The sequence below is a fragment of the Ranitomeya imitator genome, chromosome 2 (genome assembly GCF_032444005.1).
Source record: "Ranitomeya imitator isolate aRanImi1 chromosome 2, aRanImi1.pri, whole genome shotgun sequence".
NCBI lineage: Eukaryota > Metazoa > Chordata > Amphibia > Anura > Dendrobatidae > Ranitomeya > Ranitomeya imitator.
The window spans coordinates 498,381,308-498,395,305 of NC_091283.1; the positions used below are offsets into that span (position 1 = coordinate 498,381,308).

The 13,998-nt window shown below is 43.6% G+C and overlaps 1 protein-coding gene across 1 annotated transcript in view; it reads left to right on the plus strand.

Moving 5' to 3' along the window:
• The window catches only part of HAP1 (huntingtin associated protein 1), a 141,673-nt gene that overhangs the window by 17,541 nt on the left and 110,134 nt on the right, over positions 1 to 13,998 (plus strand). Inside the window, exon 2 of the mRNA XM_069751545.1 lies at positions 3,921 to 4,107. The gene's annotated coding sequence lies outside the window, so the exon portion shown is untranslated. The remainder of the gene's footprint in view (positions 1 to 3,920; positions 4,108 to 13,998) is intronic.

Here is a 13,998-nt window from a genome sequence, read left to right on the forward strand (position 1 = left end):
CCAGAATTAAATGCTCTGGCGGCTGGGAAAAGCAGTAGAGTTAGCGCTATTCCCAGGCGCCGGGTGCTAACTACAACTGTCATCATCCTTGCCTGGTCTCCCTGCGAAGCATTTCTGCTGTGTTTACATGCGCTGATCTCAGGCCACTAAACGAGTGTGATTGACAATACTGAAGTCGTTCGCTTGTTTCTCGGCCTCTTTACACCAACTGAGAAAGAATGAAGGGAACAGAACAATCACAATTAGATCAATCTGTCCCCATATAGTAACATTTTATCAGCAGCACATCTACAGTTTACACCGGCAATGTCCTGCTGAGAACAAGGATTTCTGTTCCCACATAAACAATCCAATCACTCGATGAAAAGGCAGCATTTTGCTTGTTTAGTATAATACCCCATAGTCCTCCATATATTATAATGTGCACCTCAGTCCTCCATATAGTATAATACACTCCTCACTCCTCCATATAGTATAATACACTCCTCAGTCCTCCATATAGTATAATACTCCTCAGTCCTCCATATAGTATTATACACTCCACATAGTCCTCCATATAGTATAATACACTCCTCCTTATAGTATAATACACTCCTCATAGTTCTCCATATATTAAAATACACCGCAATTCCTCCATATAGTATAATACACTCCTCAGTCCCTCATATAGTATAATACACTCCTCAGTCCTCCAAATAGTATAATACATTCCTCATAGTGCTCCATATAGTATAATGCCCCACCATTGTCATCCATGTAGTACAATTCACTTCCCATAGTATAGTGCACCCCATAGTTCTTCATATAGTATAATGTATTCCCCATAGTCCTCGATACCGTATAATGCAGCCCACATATAGTATAATGATGCCAGCCCAGAGTATAATGCAGCCACCCCACAGAATATATTGTAGCTCCCTGAGTATAATGTAACCCCCCAGAGAATATAATGCAGCCCCCTCATGTAGTATAATGTAGCCCCCTCATAGAGTATGATGCAATCACCCCTCATAGAATATAATACAGCCCCCCATAGAATATAATGTAGCCCCCATTGAATGCAATACAGCCCCCCCATAGAATGTAATACAACCCCCCATAGAATATAATACAGCCCCCCATAGAATATAATGTAGCCCCCATAGAATGTAATACAGCCCCCCATAGAATGTAATACAACCCCCCATAGAATATAATACAGCCCTCCCACATAGAATATAATACAGCCCTCCCACATAGAATGTAATACAGCCCTCCCACATAGAATGTAATACAGCCCTCCCACATAGAATGTAATACAGCCCTCCCACATAGAATGTAATACAGCCCTCCCACATAGAATGTAATGCAGCCCTCCCACATAGAATGTAATGCAGCCCTCCCCCATAGAATGTAATGCAGCCCTCCCCCATAGAATGTAATGCAGCCGGCCCCCCATAGAATGTAATGCAGCCAGCCCCCCCATAGAATGTAATGCAGCCAGCCCCTCCATAGAATGTAATGCAGCCAGCCTCCCATAGAATGTAGTGCAGCCAGCCCCCCATAGAATGTAGTGCAGCCAGCCCCCCATAGAATGTAATGCAGCCAGCCACCCATAGAATGTAATGCAGCCAGCCACCCATAGAATGTAATGCAGCCAGCCACCCATAGAATGTAATGCAGCCAGCCCCCCTTAAAATGTAATGCAGCCAGCCACCCATAGAATGTAATGCAGCCAGCCCCCCTTAGAATGTAATGCAGCCAGCCCCCCTTAGAATGTAATGCAGCCAGCCCCCCTTAGAATGTAATGCAGCCAGCCCCCCTTAGAATGTAATGCAGCCAGCCCCCCTTAGAATGTAATGCAGCCAGCCCCCCTTAGAATGTAATGCAGCCAGCCCCCCTTAGAATGTAATGCAGCCAGCCCCCCATAGAATGTAATGCAGCCAGCCCCCATAGAATGTAATGCAGCCAGCCCCCCTCATGTCCCGCACTGCTCCCGGCTCCGGTCTTAGCATCTGTAGTCTGCCCGTCTGACACACAGCAGGTACGCGATGATATAACGTCATCGCGCACCCACAGTGTCAGAGGCAAAGCGGGGAATGATGGGTGAGGGAGCGACAGCAGACGCTCTCTCCTCCATCATTGCATTCAACTGTACCGGCTTCATAGACGCCGGTATAGTTGAATGCGCTGGTGGGGGGGGGGGGGGGGTGAATCGGTGCTGGCGAGCGGCCCACTACTGCCACCGGCCCTTCTGGCATTTGCCTGAAGTGCCCGATGGCCAGTCCGGCCCTGCTCCCGACATCGGTACCAAAGAATCTGCACATTGTGCGAGATATGAGGATTCATGAGTCTGCAGTCACATAGTGTAAGTGGGGAACTGTAGTTTTAAGACCAGACAACACTTTTTAATTTGGCAATCCGTTGATTTCGGCGGGACCATCCTCTTATTTGAAACCGGATGTCCCAAGATTCCTAGTCTGTAGATGTTGTGAGCAAAGAAAGTCCTAAGCGTTGGTTTTACCCAAGGTGTCTGGCAGCAGATTACTGTTTATTGCTGTAATAAACGTAACTGTACTTTCAGCAAACTTTGCATAAATCAATAATTCAAGGAAATATGAGCAACTTTGTAATGTATCTAATCAGAGAAATCTCCACTTATGAGCCACCTCTCCCCTGCCTCCTAAACTTGTAATTCACTATCTATCTATCTATCTATCTATCCAGTTCAAGTCTCTTGCATGAACAAAATGGCCTTCTAGCACAGTGAGGAATCAGGTGACAGCTCCTATTATGCTCTGTGGAGCAGGGAAGAGGTGCAGGAAAAGAGTGGCAGAACAGAAAGCAGGAGACACAGAAAGATTGTGTTGAGCTTTCTAACAAGTCTTTTACTTCATCCAAGAGCTGGATATACATGTCATTTCTGCTTCTTCCATCCTTCTGCTGCTTGTCTGTGTGTGCTAACTAAGGAGTGGAGAGCAGGAATCCATCCCTGTGTGTTGTGTATGGGAGACATTTGAGCAGCTCACCTCTTCCCAGCAGCTCAGAGTCAATTGGAACTTAAGAAATAACGCTTGTGGAAGGTAAAACTGGTGAAAATGCAGTATACAAGATGTTCAGAAATGGTGGTATTCCTCATTTTCCCACACAGGAAAGCATAATTTGGAAAGTATAGTTCCCCAGAACTGGTTGCCATCTTCCAAACTGCCTTATTTGGTCAAGAAGTGATCATTGTCTGGACCAGACACATGATAATTGATTTGTGGGACTCCGGTCTGTCGGCAGGTCAGTAATCTGTGACCGTTGGACAGGTAGCCTCCACATCTCCTTACATCCCCGCTCATCTTTTGATTAGCTTGACTGATCCAATGTCATTATAGCGGTGCGATGCACATATGATGTAGCGCCAGCCTGCCTAATCAAAAGAAAATGCCTGAATTATGGGGGGTAAGGAGACTCGCAGACCTCTCTTCCAGCGGTTACAGATTGCTGACCTGGCCGATGGAGTCTTGAGAATTGGTTCTCTTACCTTTAGTCTGGACACGATATCCGAACTCTCAAGTCAATAACCATTCTTGGGTTCACAAGCAGGGGTGTAGCCATTGGGACCAGAAGAAGCCGCAGTACTACATGGTAGGTGAAGGACCTGTTGCAGTTTGGGTCGTTGGTGGTCTTCACGTTACACCTCTGACGTGTTTATACATAACGCCTTAGGCCATACTGATTTCATACATCTGATTTGCAGGGTGCAATTGATGGGAACCCTCCTCTGATCTTAAGAGCAGTAGTGCACCGAAACTTTCCATTGCAAATATGAAAATGGCGAATAACACTCACTCAGATATTTCTATACTTTCCATTGTATGCATAATTTAGTAAGGGTCGTAGCTGATATTGGATTTCTCACTTTCATTTTTTTGAATTTCTTCTCTTCATCCCAGGTGCTTACAAGTGGCTGCGAATGTGAATCCTCAAACAGCAGCTGAGTGGTTGCATCCGTATGCTCAGGGGTTAAAGTGCCAGGAGGCTGGGACTGAGGAACTGTAGACTGTGTACTTGGAGACCAAGAGCGAACAGCGTTGCCACAGGGAGCTGTCGCAGAGCATTGCACTGGTGCTCATAGACGCAGTAAGTCCGCTATGCCTTGCTTTCTTTACATTGTGCTTGTCTGATTGCAGGACTGCAAACTCTGCAGGTGTCTGATGACTTTCATACGAGAGCGTCCGAGCCTGCAGATATCCCATATACAGCCCACATATCCCAGGAATCCATACTACGGCACTTTACATAAATAAACAGGGTTCTGACCATATATCGGGGTCCTCAAGAAAGAGGATCCCTGTGTAAGAAAAGCACATGGCCCTTTGCAACCCAATAATTTCTCATAATGCACCTATTTATGTGCCTGTGACATGGGCTGATTGCAGCTTTGGAGGCAGGAATGAGCCCCCTTACATCTTGGCCCCCTGTGCGGCTTCACAGGCTGGCCCTATGCCATGTCCCCCCCAACTTTAGAGTATACACTACCTGACAGCAGTGCTTATATACCCAGACTGTCTGCGCTGGCCCTATATTAAATCAATGGATGCTCTGTTATAACAAAATGACCAGCGACTGTTTTAGGAAAATGCCCAAGACCTCTGTTCACTAGGGGTCTCCCAAGAATGGGAAACCGAAAAGCAAACTCGGACCATCCATTATTATTTAGAGGTATATGATGATATATTGGAGGAAGCAAATGCTGTATTATGTGGACTTCAGGCAAGGGTAAAATGGCAATATGTTGTTTCTTGGGCACTATATGGCTAAGTTATGGGGCTGAAATTGCAAGAAAATGGTCAAAAGTTGGAAAGGAAGGAGTACTAAAAGTGCTTGTAGCTCAGAAAGCTATATTTAACCAGCACTTAGAATACCTGTCACCAGGTCATAAGTGACCAGTTTCTACCCTTAATTTATTCCTGCGGCTCCCTTTAGTAGGTGCGTTTTTCTTTCTTCTACCATATGGTTCTAGAGATTATTTAGTGATTAAAAAAAGAAATGTTCAGCTCACCCGATGGAAAAAAACGTGAACGCTCAAGGTGTACATGGGCACTGAATCCGAGTCGGATGGATAATAGAAGACTTGTGAAACATGGTCATCTTGTTCGGCACTCAGTCTCCAAATTTTCCAAGTTAAAAAAAGACCTTTATTGATCCATTAAAAAGATATGAAAACAGGACATTCTGCAAAAATTCAGACCCATTTCAAGCCTAGAACTACGTACTGTTCTTAGTCCTTGAGATTGAGTGCTGGACAAGATTACCGTTTTTCACATACTTTTAAGGGGGCATTGCTCACAGGATAATTAGGCAGAACATCGTAAAGACAGATCCCCAAAGAGTCCATTCAACCAAACCCCTGTAGTAAAGACAATGAAAATAAAAGGCCCATATCTCTGCAACTATATGGAGGTTTTAAAAAGGGATTCGGTACAAATTAAAGTAAATTCATGGGGGCATCGGAAGAGAATAAGAGCAACTGGTCACTTGTGACCTGGCAACAATTCGTCTTTAATAGATTTGCCTAAATATACAGTGTTGCCTATCTTTACCATATTACAGGAGTACGGCTATGTTCACATGTAGCGTTTTAGCTTTATTTTGTTTCTGCAGGAAAAACCTTCTGTATTGGCCGTAAAAACGCTACCTGTTTTCACTGTTTTTTGGGTATGGATTACATGTGTGCTTTGTCTGCACTACATTTTTAATAAAGTTAGTTTTATTCACCAAAACTGCCACCGAGCCCCACTTATTATTATTATTATTATTATTATTTATTAATATAGCGCCATTTGTTCCATGGCGTGTTACATGTGAAAAGGGGTATACATAAAAAAATATGTATTATATTTATTATTATTATTATTATTATTATTACACTGAAGGCTATATGTACAGTCCCTGTAAGCCTGCATGGGAATGTATAATGATATAATCCTGTTAGGGTTGTCCGTAACTTGAAGCTTTTTTAAGGGTTAAAGCTGATATTCAGCCATTTGGCCAAAACGCTGCTGGCATCTCCGTCCTGTCCCATAAGTTATGAGCGTTCCTCTAAAGCACTCTGTGTAATAGGTTTAGACGTGCCCTGCATCCTCTTCCCATAATTACTGCAGGGAGAATGACAGTGGCTAATAATGGGGAGGGGACATCTGCTTTTTTACCACTGTCACCTACAGCTATCTCTTGCTTATATCCGCCTCTACAGTGTTCTTATGTAGCAGATCTGTTGGCTGTTACACACTGGGATTTCATGTTGGCATGTTTTAGAATGGTGATATGTATACGGTGGAGCTGCCAGGCCACTAGTAGGTCAGTTTGGGTAAAGTTAGACCGCTGTGCTTTTATTGAGTTTTTCCATTAGATGTGGCTGATCCCATGTTGAGACTATCAATGACGGCACTTCTGCCCCTGCGTAGAACAAGGAAATTGCCTTTAAATGTGACAGACATCAACAATTGTAATTGGATACTATGTGGTAAGGAGGTTTGTTGTAAGACGTGAGTCTTTCATTCTTTGGCTCCACCTATCTGACTTTTCTCCACCTCTTGTTTCTTCGTCACCACCCATCTGGTTACACAACCCAACCTCCCTAGGTAACATCTGAGGTTGAGCCGCATGACCATCTAGCCCAATTTTGCACTTTATGATGCTACTTATTTGCAATTTTTTCCTCCATCTCGCTTTCTTTTTTTAAAGGCCTCATTTCCTTTGACATTTGGCTGCAGCAAAGGCAAAACCTCCAATATTAAAGCAAAAAAAAAACCGCACACATTATGAAGTGGCAATTTTCCTGTGCACACGTTCAGTGTTTTACATTAGTGTTTGTAAGCCAAAACCAGGAGTGGAACAATCAGAGGAAAGGAATAATAGAACACATCACCACTTCTGTATTTTCCACCCACTCCTGGTATTGGCTTCCAAATTCTGATGTTAAATAGCATTTCAGGGGTATAAAGATCTAAATAAGAAATGTAAAGAAGAAATCAAGCTAGCAAAGTTATCTACAGAGAAACAAAATGCCAATGACATTAAAATAAATCCCCATATTTTTTTATAAATACATCAATGCCAAAAAGAAAAAAAACATAGTACCAGCTCCTTAAAGGGAACCTGTCACCCCGTTTTTTGAGATTGAGCTATAAATACTGTTAAATAGGGCCTGCGCTGTGTGTTCCTATAGTGTATGTAGTGTACCCCGATTCCCCATGTATGCTGAGAAATAACTTACCAAAGTCGCCGTTTTCGCCTGTCAATCAGGCTGGTCAGGTCGGGAGGGCGTGGTGACATCGCTGGTTCTTCCTCAGCTTTACGTTGGTGGCGTAGTGGCGTAGTGGTGAAGACACAGCGCGCGATCTGCGCTGTCATCCCTTTCGTCGGTGGGGGCGGCCATCTTCCTGGGGCCGCGCGTGCGCATTAGAGATCGCGGCGGCCATTTTCCCAAAGCCGAGTTTGCATCTCGGCTTTGGGAAAATGGCCGCCGCGATCTCTAATGCGCACGCGCGGCATCCCGCGGCCATTTTCCTGAAGCCCCGTGCAGCAGAGCACTCGATCTGCGCACGCGCGGCCCCAGGAAGATGGCCGCCCCCACCGACGAAAGGGATGACAGCGCAGATCGCGCGCTGTGTCTTCACCACTACGCCACTACGCCACCAACGTAAAGCTGAGGAAGAACCAGCGATGTCACCACGCCCTCCCGACCTGACCAGCCTGATTGACAGGCGAAAACGGCGACTTTGGTAAGTTATTTCTCAGCATACATGGGGAATCGGGGTACACTACATACACTATAGGAACACACAGCGCAGGCCCTATTTAACAGTATTTATAGCTCAATCTCAAAAAACGGGGGTGACAGGTTCCCTTTAAAAGATGACGATAACAAGATAATTACAGAGGACAAAGAAAAGGCTGAGATATTAAACAGGCTCTTTTCATGTGTGTTCACCAATGAGCGGTCTTTTACAGTGATCATTCAAGAAGGCAAAAATAAAAATTAACAACCTGTTATAACTAGTTTAACAAAAAAAGAAGTACTTCTATATCTGAGCAAGTTAAACATTAACATAATGCCTGGCCCAGATTACATTCATCCACAGATATTGAGTGAATTGCGCTCAGTAATTGAGAGACCACTATTTCTGATATTCTTAGACTCTCTTGTAACAGGGGTGGTGCCACGGGATTGGAGGGTGGCTGATTTGGTACCGATATTTAAGAAAGGTAAGATCCTGACAACTATCGTCTGGTAAGCCTGACATAAGTAGTGTGCAAAATTTTTGAGGGCATTATGAGAGATAACCTGCAGAGATATATTGCAGAGAATAATATAATAACTGACAACCAGCATGGATTCATGAAGAATAAGTCTTGTCTAACTAACATGTTGGGTTTCTATGAGGAGATGAGTGCAAATCTGGATGTAGGTAATGTGGCTGATGTGATTTATCTGGACTTTGCAAAGGCATTTGATACTGTACCACATAACAATCTTATTCTGAACCTCCATATGCAGGGACTGGGGGAAACTGTATTCAGATGGGTAAGGAATTGGCTAAATGACAGGAAACAAAGTATTGTCATAAATGGTATGTTCTCTAAATGGGATATAGTCAGCATCGGGGTACCACAAGAATCTGTGCTAGCATCGATTCTTTTTAACCTTGTTATTAATGACCTTGTAGATGGGATTGAGAGTAAAGTGTCTCTTTGTCGACGACACCAAACTATGTAGGATACTAAAATCTGACCTTGACATTGCAATATTGCAAATCAATCTGTATAAGATGACTGAATGGGCAAACACTTTGCAAATGAGGTTTAACGTAGATAAATGTAGAGTAATGCACCTGTGACGGGGTAATCCTATTGCTGCATATACATTAAATGGGAGTGTACTCAGGACAACAGAACAGGAGAGGACTTGGAGATTCTGGTTACAAGTAAGCTGAGCAGCAGTGCTCAATGTCAGGCAGCAGCTGCAAAAGCAAACAAGATTTTAGGGTGTATGATAAGAGATAAAATCCCGCAGTCCCAACGTATTGTTACCTCTCTATAAGTCACTGGTGAGGCCACATAAAAATGTTGGGCAAAACATATATATATATATATATATATATATAATCTATCTATCGGTACAAAGACCGGCACATGACTTATTCCTTCCATTGACCTTACAAAGGACTAGGAGTCATTACGGGTGGAAGAAAGGCGATTCCGGCAGCTACATAGGAAAGGGTTCTTTACAGTTAGAGCAATCAGACTGTGGAATGCTGACCACAAGAGGTAGTAATGGCAGACACTATAACAGCTTTTCAAAAAAGAGCTGGAAGATTTCCTTGATACACATAACATTGCAGGTTATAGCTAGATTAGTGACGAATTGTACAATTGGTGGAGAAAGGTTCAACTTGATGGACCTAGGTCTTTTTTTCAACCTACGCAACTATGTAAATACTGACCAAATACTGAACGTGTGAATGTGGCCTAATAATTATAAACTAATCCAATGGTGAGTGGGAAATGTTTCCCGGTGAGTATACACATAAGGTCCTCTGTGTAGCCGAGTTTTCATCCATGACGCTGTGCAGTTTTATCTCCTTATTACTTTGCTGTCTTTTACCGGGAACCTTGTGAACCGTGACATGATAACTGTGAACAGGTGGCTTCCTGGATAAGAGCTTTATGGCGCTTCCTATCAGTTTGCATGCAGGCAACCTGCACGTATTCCTATGCTGAACCGTGTACATTAAGGCCCCGATTCATCATTTGCTTTTTTTTTTTTTGGACCGGGGGAGGAGACATTTTTTTTTTCTTTGTCTCTTGGTATTTGTTGCTGGTTTTGGCACTGAATTCCTCAAAATGGCGCCTACAGGTTCATAATTTTTTGTGCAAAATCAAAGATGCTGTTGTTTATTTTTTTTATACCTTTTCTTAAAACCTTTTTATATGAAAAAAAAGTCGCAAGATCCTTTAAAATAGCCCGTTTTAGTCTTAGACTATGCAAAAATAAAATGAGGCAGCTTTGTAAATTGACGATGACTGAAGACTACAACATCTTGATGAAGAAATTAATTAAAAAAAAAAAAAAGTCAAGTTAACTTTACAAATTGAATAATGAATAAGGTGCAAACCTAAACATTACTATTTTGTTTTTACGCCAGAAGATAAGGTGCAGAGATACTGATGAATCTTGGGCCAAAGTGTTTATAGTCTTAAGTATGTTCATGACTTACCGTAATTTAAACCCAGATCAGAAATGAGGTCTCCCCATATTTCATGAACTCTCGAATAACAGATTGACAATGTTTTGCTGTCTACCCCATGCTTAGCTACACAAGTTATTGAACACATGTTGTAAAGGACGAGTATATACAATACATCTATATCTGTACAGATAATTCCTTAACAGTATCACCCTCATCTTAGATAGATGTATGCCTGCATGGATGAATCGGATAGACCAATCAGAAATTAGACCAAACCAATAGAAGGAACCCGAAAAGTGGTCAACAGTATATGATTATTAAAATACCTTTATTCACAATAATAGGGTACATGGTGGCAACAATAATAGAGCTCCCATACTATGGATAAAATAATATTACATAGTCCCTAAAAAGGAGTAAAGTAGCAAAAAGGGGTAAAGCCTAGCAGAGAAACACCAGAATGACCTGGTCTAAAGCATGAATAATATTCACAGTGTGACAATGGACTCACAATTTGATACAAAGGTAATGTCTTGATCAAGATTTCTTGAATGATGATGGCTGAAAACAGGGAAGGTATATATGTCTCATGGAACTATGTAGTTGTGTCTTTCATCGTATTCAAGTAGAAGATTTAACCTAAAAAAAAAAAACGGATCTGAAAGTATATGGGAAGGGTATGGAAAATGAGTTCAGGATTACCTGGATCGGGTGGGATCCTGTGTGGAATACGGTGCTCACCCCGACGCGCGTTTCGGTATGTACCTGATGATTAGGCCCTTCATTTTTGTAGGTTCAATCTTCTACTTGAATATGATGAAACATGTATACCCTCCCTGTTTTCTGGCATCATCATTCAAGCAATCTTGATCACCTCATTACCTTTGTATCAATTTGTGAATGCACGGTCACGCTGTGAATATTATTCATGCTCTAGACCAGTGTTCCCCAAGTTCGGTCCTCAAGAGCCACCAACGGGTCATGTTTTCAGGATTTCCTTAGTAATGCCCAGGTGAGAACTCCATAATCTAGACAGGCATCAATTCCATCACCTGGGCCATACTAAGGAAATCCTAAAAACACGACCTGTTGGTGGCTCTTGAGGACTGGAGTTGGGGAACACTGCTCTAGACCATACCATTTTGGTGTTTCTCTATGTTTTACCCCCTTTTGATACTTTACCCCCTTTTTATGGACTATGTAATGTTATTTAATCCATTGTCTGTGCTCTCTTTTTGTTGCCACCATGTACCCTATTATCTACTATATAATTGTCTAAGGGTCACTTCCGTCTTTCTGTCTATCTGTCTTTCTGTCACAGATATTCATTGGTCGCGGCCTCTGACTGTCATGGAATCCAAGTCGCTGATTGGTCGTGGCAAAACGCCCACGACCATTGCCACGACCAATCAACGACGGCCGCAGTCCGGCGGCAATATGGCTGCTCTTTCCTCCCCGCAGTCAGTCAGTGCCCGCTCCATACTCCCCTCCAGTCAGCCCTCACACAGGGTTAATGCCAGCGTTACCGGACCGCGGTGTAACGCACTCCGGTTACGCAGCTATTACCCCTGTGTGACCAACTTTTTACTATTGATGCTGCGTATGCAGCATCAATAGTAAAACGATATAATGTTAAAAATAATAATAATAAAAAAAAAAACATCTTTATTCTCACCCTCCGCCGTTGCGGCCTCCCCTCGGCACTGCAAGCGCTTCCAAAGATGCTATGAGAGAAGGACCTTCCATGACGTCACGGTCATGTGACCGCGATGTCATCACAGGTCCTGATCTCATAACAATCCTGGGACAGGAAGCTGCCGCGTGCACCGCACACAAGCGCCGGAACTACAACGGGCTCTTCGGATGGTGAGTATATGTTTCTTTTTTATTTTGTAACCTGTTACATACGTGGCTGGGCAATATACAAGGTAGCTGGGCAATATACTACGTGGCTCTGTGCTGTATACTACGTCGCTGTGCAATATACTATGTGGCTCTGTGCTGTATACTACGTTGCTGTGCAATATACTACGTTGCTGTGCAATATACTACATGGCTGGGCAATATACTACGTGACTGGGCAATATACTACGTGGCTCTGTGCTGTATACTACGTCGCTGTACAATATACTACGTGGCTCTGTGCTGTATACTACGTCGCTGTGCAATATACTACGTGACTGGGCAATATACTACGTGGCTGGGCAATATGCTACGTGGCTCTGTGCTGTATACTACGTCGCTGTGCAATATACTACGTGACTGGCCAATATACTACGTGACTGGGCAATGTACTACGTGGCTCTGTGCTGTATACTATGTCGCTGTGCAATATACTACGTGGCTGGGCAATATACTACGTGGCTCTGTGCTGTATACTACGTCGCTATGCAATATACTATGTGGCTGGGCAATATACTACGTGACTGGGCAATGTACTACGTGGCTCTGTGCTGTATACTATGTCGCTGTGCAATATGCTACGTGACTGGCCAATATACTACGTGACTGGGCAAATTACTATGTGGCGCTGTGCAATATACTACGTGACTGGCCAATATACTACGTGGCTGGGCAATATACTACGTGACTGGCCAATATACTACGTGGCTCTGTGCTTTATACTACATCGCTGGGCAATATAGTACGTGGCTGGGCAATATAGTACGTGGCTGGGCAATATAGTACGTGGCTGGGCAATATAGTACGTGGCTGGGCAATATTCTACGTGGCTGGGCAATATTCTACGTGGCTGGGCAATATAGTACATTGTTATGAACAGGTAATTCAGAACCACAATGGACCTTGAAGCTCAGAGCACACAAAGTGACCTGACAATTACCAAAAACATAGGACGAGCTCTGAGATGTGGGAACTCTGCTGACCGCAATCCCTAATCCTATCCAACCACACTAGAGGTAGCCGTGGAGCGCTCCTGACCAGACCTATGCGCCTCGAGCACAGCCTGAGAAACTAGCTAGCCCTAAGAAAGAAAAATAAGCCTAGCTTGCCTCAGAGAAATACCCCAAAGGAAAAGGCAGCCCCCCACATATGACTGTGAGTTGAGATGAAAATACAAACGCAGAGATGAAATAGATTTAGCAAAGTGAGGCCCAACTTACTGAACAGACCGAAGATAGGAAAGATAGCTTTGCGGTCAACACAAAACCCTACAAACAACCACGCAGAGGGGGCAAAAAGACCCTCCGCACCGACTAACGGTACGGAGGTGCTCCCTCTGCGTCCCAGAGCTTCCAGCAAGCAAGAAAAACCAATATAGCAAGCTGGACAGAAAAAATAGCAAACAAAAAATAACACAAGCAAAACTTAGCTTATGCAGGATAGACAGGCCACAGGAACGATCCAGGAGGAAGCAAGACCAATACTAGAACATTGACTGGAGGCCAGGATCAAAGCACTAGGTGGAGTTAAATAGAGCAGCACCTAACGACTTAACCTCATCACCTGAGGAAGGAAACTCAGAAGCCGCAGTACCACTCTCATCCACCAAAGGAAGCTCATAGACAGAACCAGCCGAAGTACCACTCACGACCACAGGAGGGAGCTTGGCCACAGAATTCACAACAGTACGTGGCTGGGCAATATAGTACGTGGATGGGAATATAGTACGTGGCTGGGCAATATTCTACGTGGCTGGGCAATATTCTACGTGATTGGGCAATATAGTACGTGGCTGGGCAATATAGTACGTGGCTGGGCAATATAGTACGTGGCTGGGCAATATAGTACATGGCTGAGCAATATAGTACGTGGC